Source organism: Suricata suricatta, chromosome 12 (genome assembly GCF_006229205.1).
Source record: "Suricata suricatta isolate VVHF042 chromosome 12, meerkat_22Aug2017_6uvM2_HiC, whole genome shotgun sequence".
NCBI classification, from domain to species: Eukaryota; Metazoa; Chordata; class Mammalia; order Carnivora; family Herpestidae; genus Suricata; species Suricata suricatta.
This window is the reverse complement of record NC_043711.1, coordinates 78,669,735-78,681,051: the sequence shown is the minus strand read 5'-3', so window position 1 is coordinate 78,681,051 and position 11,317 is coordinate 78,669,735. Positions and strand designations below refer to the sequence as shown.

General features: G+C 48.2%; 1 long non-coding RNA gene across 6 annotated transcripts; it reads right to left on the bottom strand.

Annotated features, from left to right (window-relative positions):
- Window positions 1-3,244: 3,244 nt before the first annotated feature.
- Window positions 3,245-11,272, bottom strand: LOC115274817. Of its 6 annotated transcripts, none has more exons than XR_003901268.1 (7): window positions 11,233-11,258; window positions 10,051-10,164; window positions 9,227-9,349; window positions 7,672-7,873; window positions 6,025-6,157; window positions 3,917-4,021; window positions 3,245-3,789 (listed from the first exon to the last, which is right to left on the bottom strand). It is a non-coding gene; the product is annotated as an uncharacterized LOC115274817 (long non-coding RNA). The 6 variants fall into 6 exon arrangements; XR_003901271.1 differs by having other exon boundaries at window positions 3,963-4,021; XR_003901267.1 differs by lacking the exon at window positions 9,227-9,349 and adding an exon at window positions 9,805-9,917 and having other exon boundaries at window positions 3,245-4,021.
- Window positions 11,273-11,317: the final 45 nt, after the last annotated feature.

Sequence of the window (11,317 nt, the reverse complement as noted above, 5' to 3'; positions counted from 1 at the left end):
GGGGACCAACCCACAAATCATGGGATCGTGACCTGAGCTGAAAAATCAAGACTTTGACATAACCAACTGAGCCTCCCAGGCACTCCAGGGATGAAGAGTTTTGAAAACAAAGTTCAGTCACCCATGAATTAGTCTTACAGGCAGGACTAAGTCCCAGAGCCTTCCCACACGACAAAGCTGGCGGAAGGGGAAAACGCATGCATTCGGGCAAGATGTACCTGGTGTCAACTGTACATTATACTGTGGACACACGGGAAACAACAGAAAAGTCCCAGGCTCTTGGGGGTGTCTGTGGGGGAGGGGATCACCAGATAATCCCCAAAACAAAGGTGAGTTGCAGTCAGTGACAAGTGCTCAGAAGGGGAGGTTGAAGGGACCCCAAATGCACTTTCGGAAGGGGGAGTTTGAGCCAAAGCACACCCTCCTCTTACATTTGCGTGGAGACTGCGCTGGCCTGGCCTGCACCCAATTAATTCCTCAGCCACCCGCTCCTAATGTGATTTCCCCTCCAAGCTGTGTGTTCCGCTGACACAGAGCAAGTTTGAAAGCCTTGTCTTTGAAAAGATGTGGCAAAGGCCCTTTGAAATCGCCTGCCCTGCTCTTAGCACCTAGAGCTTGAAGCTCAGCTATTTCAAGAATGGCCCCAGAGCATTCCCTAGCCCGCAGAGTCACATTCCAGCACAGTGGGGCCGTATCTGGGCAACAGCTGGAGGGCCGGGCCCCGGGGGAGGAGCCTTGCCTCGGGCCAAACACTCAGGCCCCTGGGAGACCCTGGGTGGCCTTGGCTCCAGGAAATCAGGCAAGGAAGGTTAGGCCTGCTCCCTGAACATTTGTTTACCACTTTGCTGAAAGCTACGATGCGATGCGGTGCTGGCTCGCGCTGGGCACTTTGGGCACAGTATCCGACGGATTCCTCTCCGTAGCCCTGGACCACCCCCCGGGGCTCCCAGGGGAGCACAGAGAAGGGAGGCGACTTGCCCGAGGTCACACAGTGCTGTAAGGACAGTGTTGGCCTCTGAGCCCCACCCCCTACATCGGGGGCTTCCTGAGCCTCCTCTCAGACCATGTCCACCTGCTGAGATCATCACTCTACACCATGGGGTAAATATGTTTTTGGAAGTCACCCGCTCTGGATTCATATTCCTGTCCCCCTACTTATGCAACTTTCTCCACCCCTCTGGGTCAGCTTCCTGCTCGGAGAAGGGTCCCTAAGACTATGGCTACCCCACAGGGCTGCTGTGCCTGGGCCGGATGAATGGGGAATCCTCAAAAGCCAGTAGCTATTCTTCACGTATAGGCTTTTTTTTTTTGTACATAAACAGGCTCATATCCAACTTTATATATTTGGGGCTCCGCTCCAAGTCACCCGCAGAGACCGACCTCATGCTCTGACACAGCTTCCTCGTATTCTCACACTTATTCGTTCGTTCATTCATTCATTTGCCAAGTCTGTACAATGGCAGCTTCTCTACGCCAGGCCAGGGCGCACACAAAGCGTCTCTCAAATTCTAGAGGGGGAGACAGTTAACGAGTACACAAGTAAACCATCGAGATCGGCTCGCCTTGTGCTAAGTGCCATAAAGAAAATAAGGTGGAGTGAAGCAATGGGAGGTATTGATGAGGAGGGAAAACAATTCAGATGCAGCGCTCTAAGTCCCCGAGGACAGGACACGGCATTTGTGCTGTCACCAGGAGAGAGAGAAGGGGGAGGCGGAGGAGGAACCTGGGCTGGAACGATCCAGGCAGAGGGCGAAGGCCATGCGAGGCAGACTGAGCTCAGCATGGTTTCAAAGGGGAATCTCTGAAATGGTGGTGGACTCTTGGGCTAGGGCCACGGTGGGAAGCTTGGGCTTCCTCTTGAGAGAAATAGGAAGCCTCTAGAGTTGGGAACAGCCTGCCTCAGTATGGTTTTTTATAAACTACCCTGGGGGCGCCTGGGTGGCTCAGTCGGTTAAGCATCCAGCTTCGGCTCAGGTCATGATCTCAGGGTTCGTGGGTTCAAGCCCCACATCTGGCTCTGTGCTGACAGCCAGCTCAAAGCCCGGAGCCTGCTTTGGATTCTGTGTCTCCCTCTCTCTCTGACCCTCCCCTGCTCGCACTGTCTCTTTCTCTCTCTCTCAAAAATAAATAAGAACATTTAAAAAAATTTATAAACTACCCTGGATGCTGGGCAGGAATGGATTGAAGGGGAGATTATGGAAAAAAGGAGATTGGTCATGAGTTCCTCAGTGATGGAGGTTAGGACAGCATCTACTTTTTCCCTCCTTTCAAACAGTCATTCAGCCAATATTACTACGCAGAAATCCCCAGGAGTGCAATGGCTGGATTGAACAGGTGAGCCTGTTTTCCTTCACATCCAGATTGCACGTTGCGTTCCACATCATCCGCATCGTACCTGTGGGCCCTCCAGCCTCCACCCTGAACGGCTCTGCCCCACCCCAACACTTCCCCAACCCCTCCCACCCTGGCCCAGCCCCCGCCCCCCCCCCAGTTCAGAATGCACTTGGAGTTCTTGTCGCAATCTGGAATTACAAATTTTGGAAGACGAAAATCTCAGAATCAGGCTAAGTGGCTAAAAAGACTGCCCAGGGGCCGCCTTTTCCAGTGCGAGTCAGACACAGGCCTCCAACACCCCGAAGAGGCCAATTTACCCCTATTCTTCCAACCACAGAGAAGCTGCTTTTTTTCCCCTTCCGTTCAGCCGTGAAAATAAGGCACGGCACTGAGATGACATTGAAAACAGGCCGTGGGATTATAAATGACGGAGGGCTGGGTGGAAAACCCTTCTCTCCACCACTCTGGGCACCAGCAATGGAGAGAGCTGCTGTCCTCTGAGCCCTCTGCCTCCACCTCTCGGGGGCCCCCGACCGGCCTTGTCAGTGTCCCCTGGCCGCGGCCACCACCTGCTAGCCGGCCTCCCGGCTCCCATTCCGTGCCCTCTCCACTGCCAGATTTCCTCTTCATAAGTGGCCTTTTAAAAGAAGGCCTTCTCTACTCATCAGCTGCCCCAGCATCTGCAGCAGCGCGGAAGCATACTTTTACTATTTTCATATCTTTTCAGGCTCCTTTCTGTGCTTTATGTGGGGGGAGGGGAAGGAGTGCTAAGACCTCAGCGTTTCACAACCAGTGTGCACGTGATGTCTGATTTTAATCTTGGCATTTGGAGATGCTTTTGAAGACGGTTTTATGTTATCTTTCTAAGACTGACCTGGTGTGTTACTTGAAAGAGGATTTTGCAACAGACTCTTCTTAATATTTTACCTTTTAAGACAAGGGAGGGACTGTTTTTCCCCCATCGCAGAACAGCTGGATAGCAAACTCTGACACAGATGGGAATTATTCACTAACTGCTCGTGAGCTCTCAGCTGCTGGATGGGACCCATTGTCTTCTCGGCAACTCTATCAGGAAGGTGTGCATCTTGTACACACATTACAAAGGTGAGAAACTGAGCCATGGAGGAGCTAAGTTACCTAAGAGCAGGTCAAGGGCAGGACTGGAGGCAAATCCAGCACTCCCAGGGCCCTCCCTTTGTAATCACGGTTGTGACCGGCCAGGGGGCCTTGAACCGCAGCAGCCTAGCCAGGCTGGAGCTGCGTGTCCCAGCGCTCTTTTCCCGTCTGGTTCCGGGGTGGTGCTGGCCCCGCGGGACATTTCGTGCTAGGTTTCGAAGACACAGGTGAAAAAGCCACCATCGTTTTATGCTCTGGAGGTCAGCACGGGGCCGGGCAGAGAAGCCACCCATGCGTCTTGTCCCTGAGCTGCTTGCTGTTCATCTGGGTGACAGGGGGCTGAAAGGAAGGGGGAGGTGGGGTGGGGGGTCTCCAGGTCAGATCCCCAGATGCCACGGCCCCAACTGGACCTTCAGCTCCGCGGAGGCCGGGGACGGGGGCACCTGCAGCTTCCAGGGAAGGTCACCTGCAGGTCCCCATGCATCGAGGTTCGGGGCTGCCCTTGCTCTCACCCCGGCGACTCTCCTTTCTGGGTGCCAGCCCGCTGATCCAGAGACACGTCTGACTCACCCTGGATGTGGAGGGAACAGCCTCAGACAGCCCCACCCCCTTCCACCCTGCATGAGGTCACAGCCCCCCGATGATCCTGTCTTCTCTGAGGATTCCCTGACCCAGTCACAAGAGTTTGGATTTATTTGAAAAGTGGTCCTCTCCAGAGTTGGCAGATTTACCAAATAAAAATACAGAGGAGCCAATGGAATTTGAATTTCACACACACGCACACACAAATACTTTTTTAGTGCGAGTATGTCTCAGGCAATATTTGGGGCATATTTACACTAAAAATTATTGGTTGTCTATCTGAAATTCAAATTTCACAGACAGGGCTCCCTGTCTCCACCCTCCAGTAGATGCTCTTCTAGAGAGACCCCCGTAAGTGAGCCTCTTGCATTTGACAGACATGATAAGAACATTTGAGCGAGCACTCGATCGGCATGTGAGTACCTCAGAGGTTGTAGGACAGACTGCGGCTACATTGTGAAGCTGCAAAGTCCCCAAGGAACCCCAAGTCCACACACTGATCATCATCACCTGCAGAAAAAGTCCTGGTTCTTTCCTGAGGCATCTGAGGGCCCAGCCTGCCGCCCATCCTCACCTGCCACCCAGCTCACACGAGGACTTGATATTTCCCCAAAGACAATCTCCTTCCAGAAATCTCCCCTGACCACTGCAGGCAGAGAGACACCCTCTGCACTTCTCTGTCCCTTTGGGCTTCTTCTTTTTATTATTATTTTTTAATGTTTATTTATTTGAGAGAGAGAGAGAGAAAGAGAAATAGAGTGTGAGCAGGGGAGGGGCAGAGGGAGGGAGACGCAGATTCCAAAGCAAGCTCCAGGCTCTGAGCTGTGAGCACAGAGCCCGACACGGGGCTCGAACCCAAGAACCGCAAGATCATGACCTGAGCCAAAGTTAGATATATTAAATGACTGAGCCACCCAGGCACCCCTCCTTTTGGGCTTCTTTCATGCTTAGGTTACAATAGAATCACAGTTCGTACGTGTTTAATATCCTCTGAAGAGAAAAGAAACGTGAATAATTAAAACACCAGTGGCCCAATGGGCGCATGCACGCCCTGACTGGATATGAGATTCAGGAGAGAATCTGCTCTCTGGGCTCAGTCTCCTAGGGTCTCTCATCCTATTACTCCCTGAGGATAAGTTGAGACTTTAAAGGGGTTTTGTTTTTGTTTTTGTTTTTGTTTTAACTAGCAGTATAGTGGTCAAGAATGGAGGCTTTCAGGGCACCTGGGTGGCTCAGTGGGTTGAGCATATGGCTTCAGCTCAAGCCATGATCTCATAGTTCATGGGTTCAAGCTCCGCATCAGGCTCTGTGCTGACAGCTCAGAGCCTGGAGTCTGCTTCTGATTCTGTATCTCTCCCACTCTCTGCCCTTCCCCTACTCATGATCTGTCTCTGTCTGTCAAAAATAAATAAACATTACAAAAAAACAAAAAGAATGGAGGCTTTGGCAGACCAGACCTGGCCTAAGTTCAGACTCCAACCCTGCGGCTCACTACCTGTGTTACTTGGAGCTGGCTGCTACCCCTCTGTGCTTCAGGCTCCCTATCTATAGAATGGGGGTAAGAAGAATATGGTTTCATAAGGTTGAGAGGGTGAAATCAGTTTACAACATGTAAAGTGCTCACAGCGGTGCCTAACCCCCACTAGCATTGCTCTCCAATATCACACCAGGCCTCTGAGCTCGGGGAAGGGACAACAGGCCATTCCTGTTGCTACAGGACAAACGCAGCTGTGCCGGACACAACCTAGACGTCCCCCCACCCCACCCCACCCCCGCTGACCCAGTGTCTCCTAAGGCTATGTCAAGTGCAATTTTTATTATACTTGACTTTGGCTTTCCAAGCTGACCCCACTGAATGGCACCCTCTGAGGCGTATAACCAGCAGACAGTCCTGGGCCAAAATCCCCTTCCTTCCGGTTCTCAGCAGGTGACCTTGAGCAAGTAATTTCAGCCCTGCTCATTCCCCCAGCCAAGTGGAGATGATGTACCCACCTGGCAGAGCTGTGAGGCGTTGACACCTGTGCTAATACATGTGCGACCTGGCTGCTTCCAGTGTCTTCCTCTTCATACAGCTGTTCTCACACCGTGTTGCACTGTCAGCTCACGTGTGGTTCTCCCCGACAACCTGGGGGAGGAGGGGCTTTAGTTTCAGTTAGTCCAGGCTTCCAAGGCTAGGTCTGTTCTTGGGAGCAAGGAGGCATCCACACATATGGAAAGAGGGAAGGAAGGAAGGGAGAGAGGGAGGGAGGAAGGAAGGAAGGGAGGAAGGGAGGGAGGGTAGGGAGGAAAATAGGAAAGAAGAAAGGGAAGGAGGAAGGAAAGAAAGGAAAGAAGGGAAAGAAGGAAGGAAAGGAGAGAAAGAAAGAAAGTAGGAAAGAAAGAAAGAAAGAAAGAAAGAAAGAAAGAAAGAAAGAAAGAAAGAAAGAAAGAAAGAAAGGAAGGAAGGAAGGAAGGAAGGAAGGAAGGAAGGAAGGAAGGAAGGAAGAAAGAAAAAAAGGAGGAAAGAAGGGAGGGAAGAAGGGAAGGAAGGAAGTATCAACCCCTTTCTCCCCAGCCTCGTCCAACACCGAGGTTATAATCAGAGGAATGGATCAACAGTCCCTGGTCTTTCTCATATCTCTTTTCTGGAATCACAACTTAGGTTTGTAGCTGTCTAATTTATTATTATATGGTGCACTGCAGGGTAATTATATGCTGTGGAATAATTTGTTATAACTTGGGCTGAGGCCTATAACTGTATAATTTATTATTATACAGTACAGTGTTGAATAATATGAAGAGTATATAATTTATTTCAGGCTTATGAGCCTAACCTGTAATCCAAATGCAGTTTGCAGTCTATGTGGATGAGTTCACGTGTCTACAGAAGCCTTAACTTAGGGATTTCTTCATGACTAAGTTCTTTCCTTGGGCTTCTCAGAACTCCTAGCCAAGACTCTCAGAGTTCCCAGTACTGCTTGGAGCAAGGCGCAAGGCAGCCCCAGCCCATGCAGAGTGGGGCGTAGGCATTGGGTCATAGAAAAGGAGGGCCCAGAGCGGTCACCCTGCCCAGCTGGATGTCACCCTATTGAGCCGTCCAGGAACGTGGGCAGCAGGTGCAGAACCATGATCAAAACCCAGCGTCCTGGATCCCTAGCAGGTCCCTGGCTGGCAGTGTCTCCATGAATTTCTTCAATGACTTTTTTTGTTCTGTTCTCAGCACTGGGGATACATCCTCAGACCAGAAAAGGTTTTCCCTCATGGCACTTGCATTCTGGGGCTTGAGGGCTTACCTCTCTCCAGTCCATTGCTTCTCAGAGTGCGGTTCCTAAACCTGCATCATCTGGGAGCGGGTTGGAAATACAGACCCTCAAGCCACCTTGACCTCCTGAATCAGAGCCCCTGGCAATTCACACACACTTGAGAAGTGCTGTTTTCCACACGATTTAGGAAAACTGTTTCCTTCCGTATATCCCCCTGCCCTGCAAATATATACCTATTTCCTGAGCTTGAAAGCAGAGTTCCTTTCCCTGGGCCTTTTCTTTTCTTTTTTTTTGGTTACAAATGTCCATTATGCAAGCTTTGGAAAATGACATAGAACAAAACAAAACAAAACAACAAAAAAACAAAAAATCTCACAAAGAAGAAAATCAAACTTACCCAGGATCCCACCATCCAGAGACGACTCTGTTAATATTTTAGTGGCTAATGCATCGGATGTTTTTTATACAGACGTAGACATGTTTTTGAACGAAACTTCAAGAAAAGATGCAACAGTGTAGAGACAGCGGTGGTTCTTCAAACTCAGCATGCATCCACTTAGAAATCTTGCTCAAACACACATTGCTGGACCCTAGAGCTTCTGGGCAGAAGGGGATTCGCGTTTCCAACAAGTTCCAGGCGACACAGAGCTGCTGGTCCAGAGACCACATCTGGGGAACTCCTGGCACGGCCATCCAGGTTTGGGCTCTGGGTTTTAGACATGAAGCATTGGAAATCTGGCTCTGCCACGGGCTACCTGCCTGCAGGGAAGTTATTGGCTTCTGTACTCCTACCTTCTACCTCCGCAAGGACATTGCCTGCCTCATGAAATTATTGGAAAGACTAAATGAGTTAATTAGAGAAGTGAGGCACACAGGAAGTATTCATTATCGTTAATGTGAATATAATTTTATACCTGACTTTTCATAACCATTGTTCATAAACATTTTTAAGTCCTTATTTTTCTGCATATTGGTTTTTATTTCATTTTTTTCAAAGAGAGGGGAGGAGCAGAGAGAGGGGGACAGAGGATCTGAAGCAGGTTCTGCACTGTCAGCACCAAGTCCAATACGGGGCTCAAACTTACAAATGATGAGACCATGACCTGAGCAGAAGTCAGACTCTTAACTGACTGAACCACCTAGGCGCCCCTACATATTTGTTTTTTAAAGTCCGCAGAGGGGCACCTGGTAGCTCAGTTGGTTGAGCATCCGACTTCAGCTCAGGTCATGATCTCGCAGTTTGTGGGTTAGAGCCCCGTATCAGGCTCTGTGCTGACAGCTCAGAGCCAGGAGCCTGCTTCGAATTCTGTGTCTCTCCTTCTCTCTGTCCCTCCCCTGCTCATGCTCTGTCTCTCTCTGTTTCTCAATAATAAATCAATGTTAAAAAATTAAAAAAAAATAAAGTATGCAGAGTTATCTTTCACATTGATCCATTTATAAAGTCTGGGGTTTTTTTTTCTAATATAATATCAACAGGGCTGCAATGAGCATTTTCATGGATAAATCATAGTGTACCTGTCTGCTTAAGTCCTTTGGGTAGAATGTTCTAGATGTGAAATTGCTGAGTCCAATGGTATGAACATATTTAAGGCTTTTGATAAGCTTTGCTAAGTGGCCTTCCAGAAAAGTACTACTGATGTATAATGCCATCAGCAGCGTCTGAGAGCATCTCTTCCTTCTATTTTTGTTAATGCCTGTGTTGGTTTTTTAAATTAAGCTAACATTTTGTTGGCTAATTTGACATTTTTTTTGGTGACTACCGAAGTCGAATATCCCCTTCCAATACCTTAGGATTTAACTTAAAAAAAAATTGTGTTTATGTGAAGTCAACCAGCCCTTTTCCCCTCTAATGAACCCAGTATCTTGGCATCACTGAGCCCTGTGGTGGGAAGGCGTCGCCTCACAGGTAACAGCTGCCTGTTGAAATCCCCCCTGTGTGACTGGTAACATACCTCCCACTTAATTGACAGGTGTGGACTCGAGAAGGCATGAAGCATTAACAGGGCAAACAGAGGCAGAGAAGTCATTTGTTCAACAAAAATTCCCTCATCGTCTCCCACAGGTCAGGCCATCTGCTAAATACAGAGGGGTGTGAACACAAAAACCAGAAAGTCTCAACACATGGGGGTGAAGCGAGCGGGGCGAGGTATACAGAAAACACACACACACAAAGATAAAGACAAAAGGGTAGGAATTTCATGTAAGAAATGGCATGGCTTTGAAGTCAGAGCAGACCTGGGTTCAAATCCTGTGTCTTCCGACTCCTAACCTTGGGCAGGTTGCCTAACTTCTCTAAGCCTTAGTTTCTGCACCTAGAAAATGTACAGGCTATTTTGAGGCTTAAATGAATTAAAATAAATTCAGCCTATCTGGAACAGGGAGGCAATGATTCTCAAAATGGTGAGCCGAGGGCCCAATATAGCCTGAAGGTCTTGATTGGTCTACCCAGTGTTTTGGAAAAAAATATTTAAAGGGGAAGTAGGATGGCTTGGGCCAATAGTTCTCCACCCTAGCTGACCAAGAGAAATACCTGGAGATGTATTGGTTGTTTGAGAAGTTAGCTGGGCATGAATGCATTGGCCTTCCTTCTGGCCAGTAACATGGAACGACATGGAGTGACATGAAATGAGTTTATCCTCTCATCTGAATCAAAAAATTGAGCAAAATAAAGAAACTGTTTGACATTGGACATCAGAGCACAAAGGAAGTGATCCCTGAGAGATAAAAAAAAAAAAAAAGGCAAAAGAGAGGAGCCCAAAAATTGCCCCCACCTTACCATCTCGAGAGCATTTTCAAGCCACAGTGCACCTAGGTGGAGTCCAATGGTCTCCCTGAGTTGAGGAGATGCAGCTAGGAGGCCAAGGCAGCTAGAATTCACAGGGTAGAATCACTGAGAGAAGGGGATGGGTGGGGAAAGAGAGGAGAGAGGGAGGGAAGAGGTTGGAGGAAGGAAGGAAAAAAGAAAGATTGAGAGAGAGAGACAAAAGTTCTGGAGATCTGCAGAGAACCCCTGGAGTCTTCTTCTGAATACTGATGAGCACATCTAGACTAGCCAGAGTTTTCCAGAGAATTAAAACCAGTAGTGTGTGTGTGTGTATATATATATATATATCCAGCATGTAAAGGCCAGGGCTACGAATGATATAAGTCTCAACCCAAGTCCAAGAACCTAAGAACCCAGAGAGTGGATGTCTGATGTCTGAGGGCAGAAAATGAGTGTCCCAGCTCAAGCAAAGAGCACATTCATCTTTCTTCCACCTTTTTGTTCTAGACAGGCCTTCACGGGATTGGATGGGGCCCACTCACACTGGTGAGGGCCATCTTCATTACTCAGCCTACCAATTCAAAGGCTGACCTCTTCCCAAAAAAACACTCCCACAGACACACTAAAAAATAATGTCCTACCAACTCTCTGGGCATTCCTTAGTCCGGACACATAAAACTAACCATCAGTATGCGTGGAAACTGAAGTCATCACCATCATCATGATAAATCTACCCCTTGTCAACTTGATACACATATATATTTCCTTAAGCTACACTTAATCTCCAAATAAAAGCAATAAAAAGTCATAATTCCATCGAACATGACAGAATTACTCTACCCAACCAAAAACATACCAATCCCTTTCCCAAGAGAAGAGATAAGGTCCTTAAATGATGTTCACTCTTCTGATGATCCCATAACTGAAATACAGTAGTTCCCTTATATGCAGGGGTTCATTCCAAGACACCTGAAAATGTGGACAGGAGTGAACCCCACATATACTATGCTTTCTTCTAGACATGTATACCTATGATAAAGTTTAATTTATAAGTTAGGCACAGAACAAGAATAATGACAATAACTGATAATATAACAGGGCAAACTATAACAACATACTGTCGTTCTAACATGTTGTAATTCACATATGTGAATGTGGCCTTGCTCTCAAAATATCTTACTGTACTGTACCCACTCTTTTTCTTCTTGTGATGATGTAAGATGCTGAAGTGCCTGCGTGATGAGATGAAGTGAGGTGAATGACACAGGCTTGGTGACGA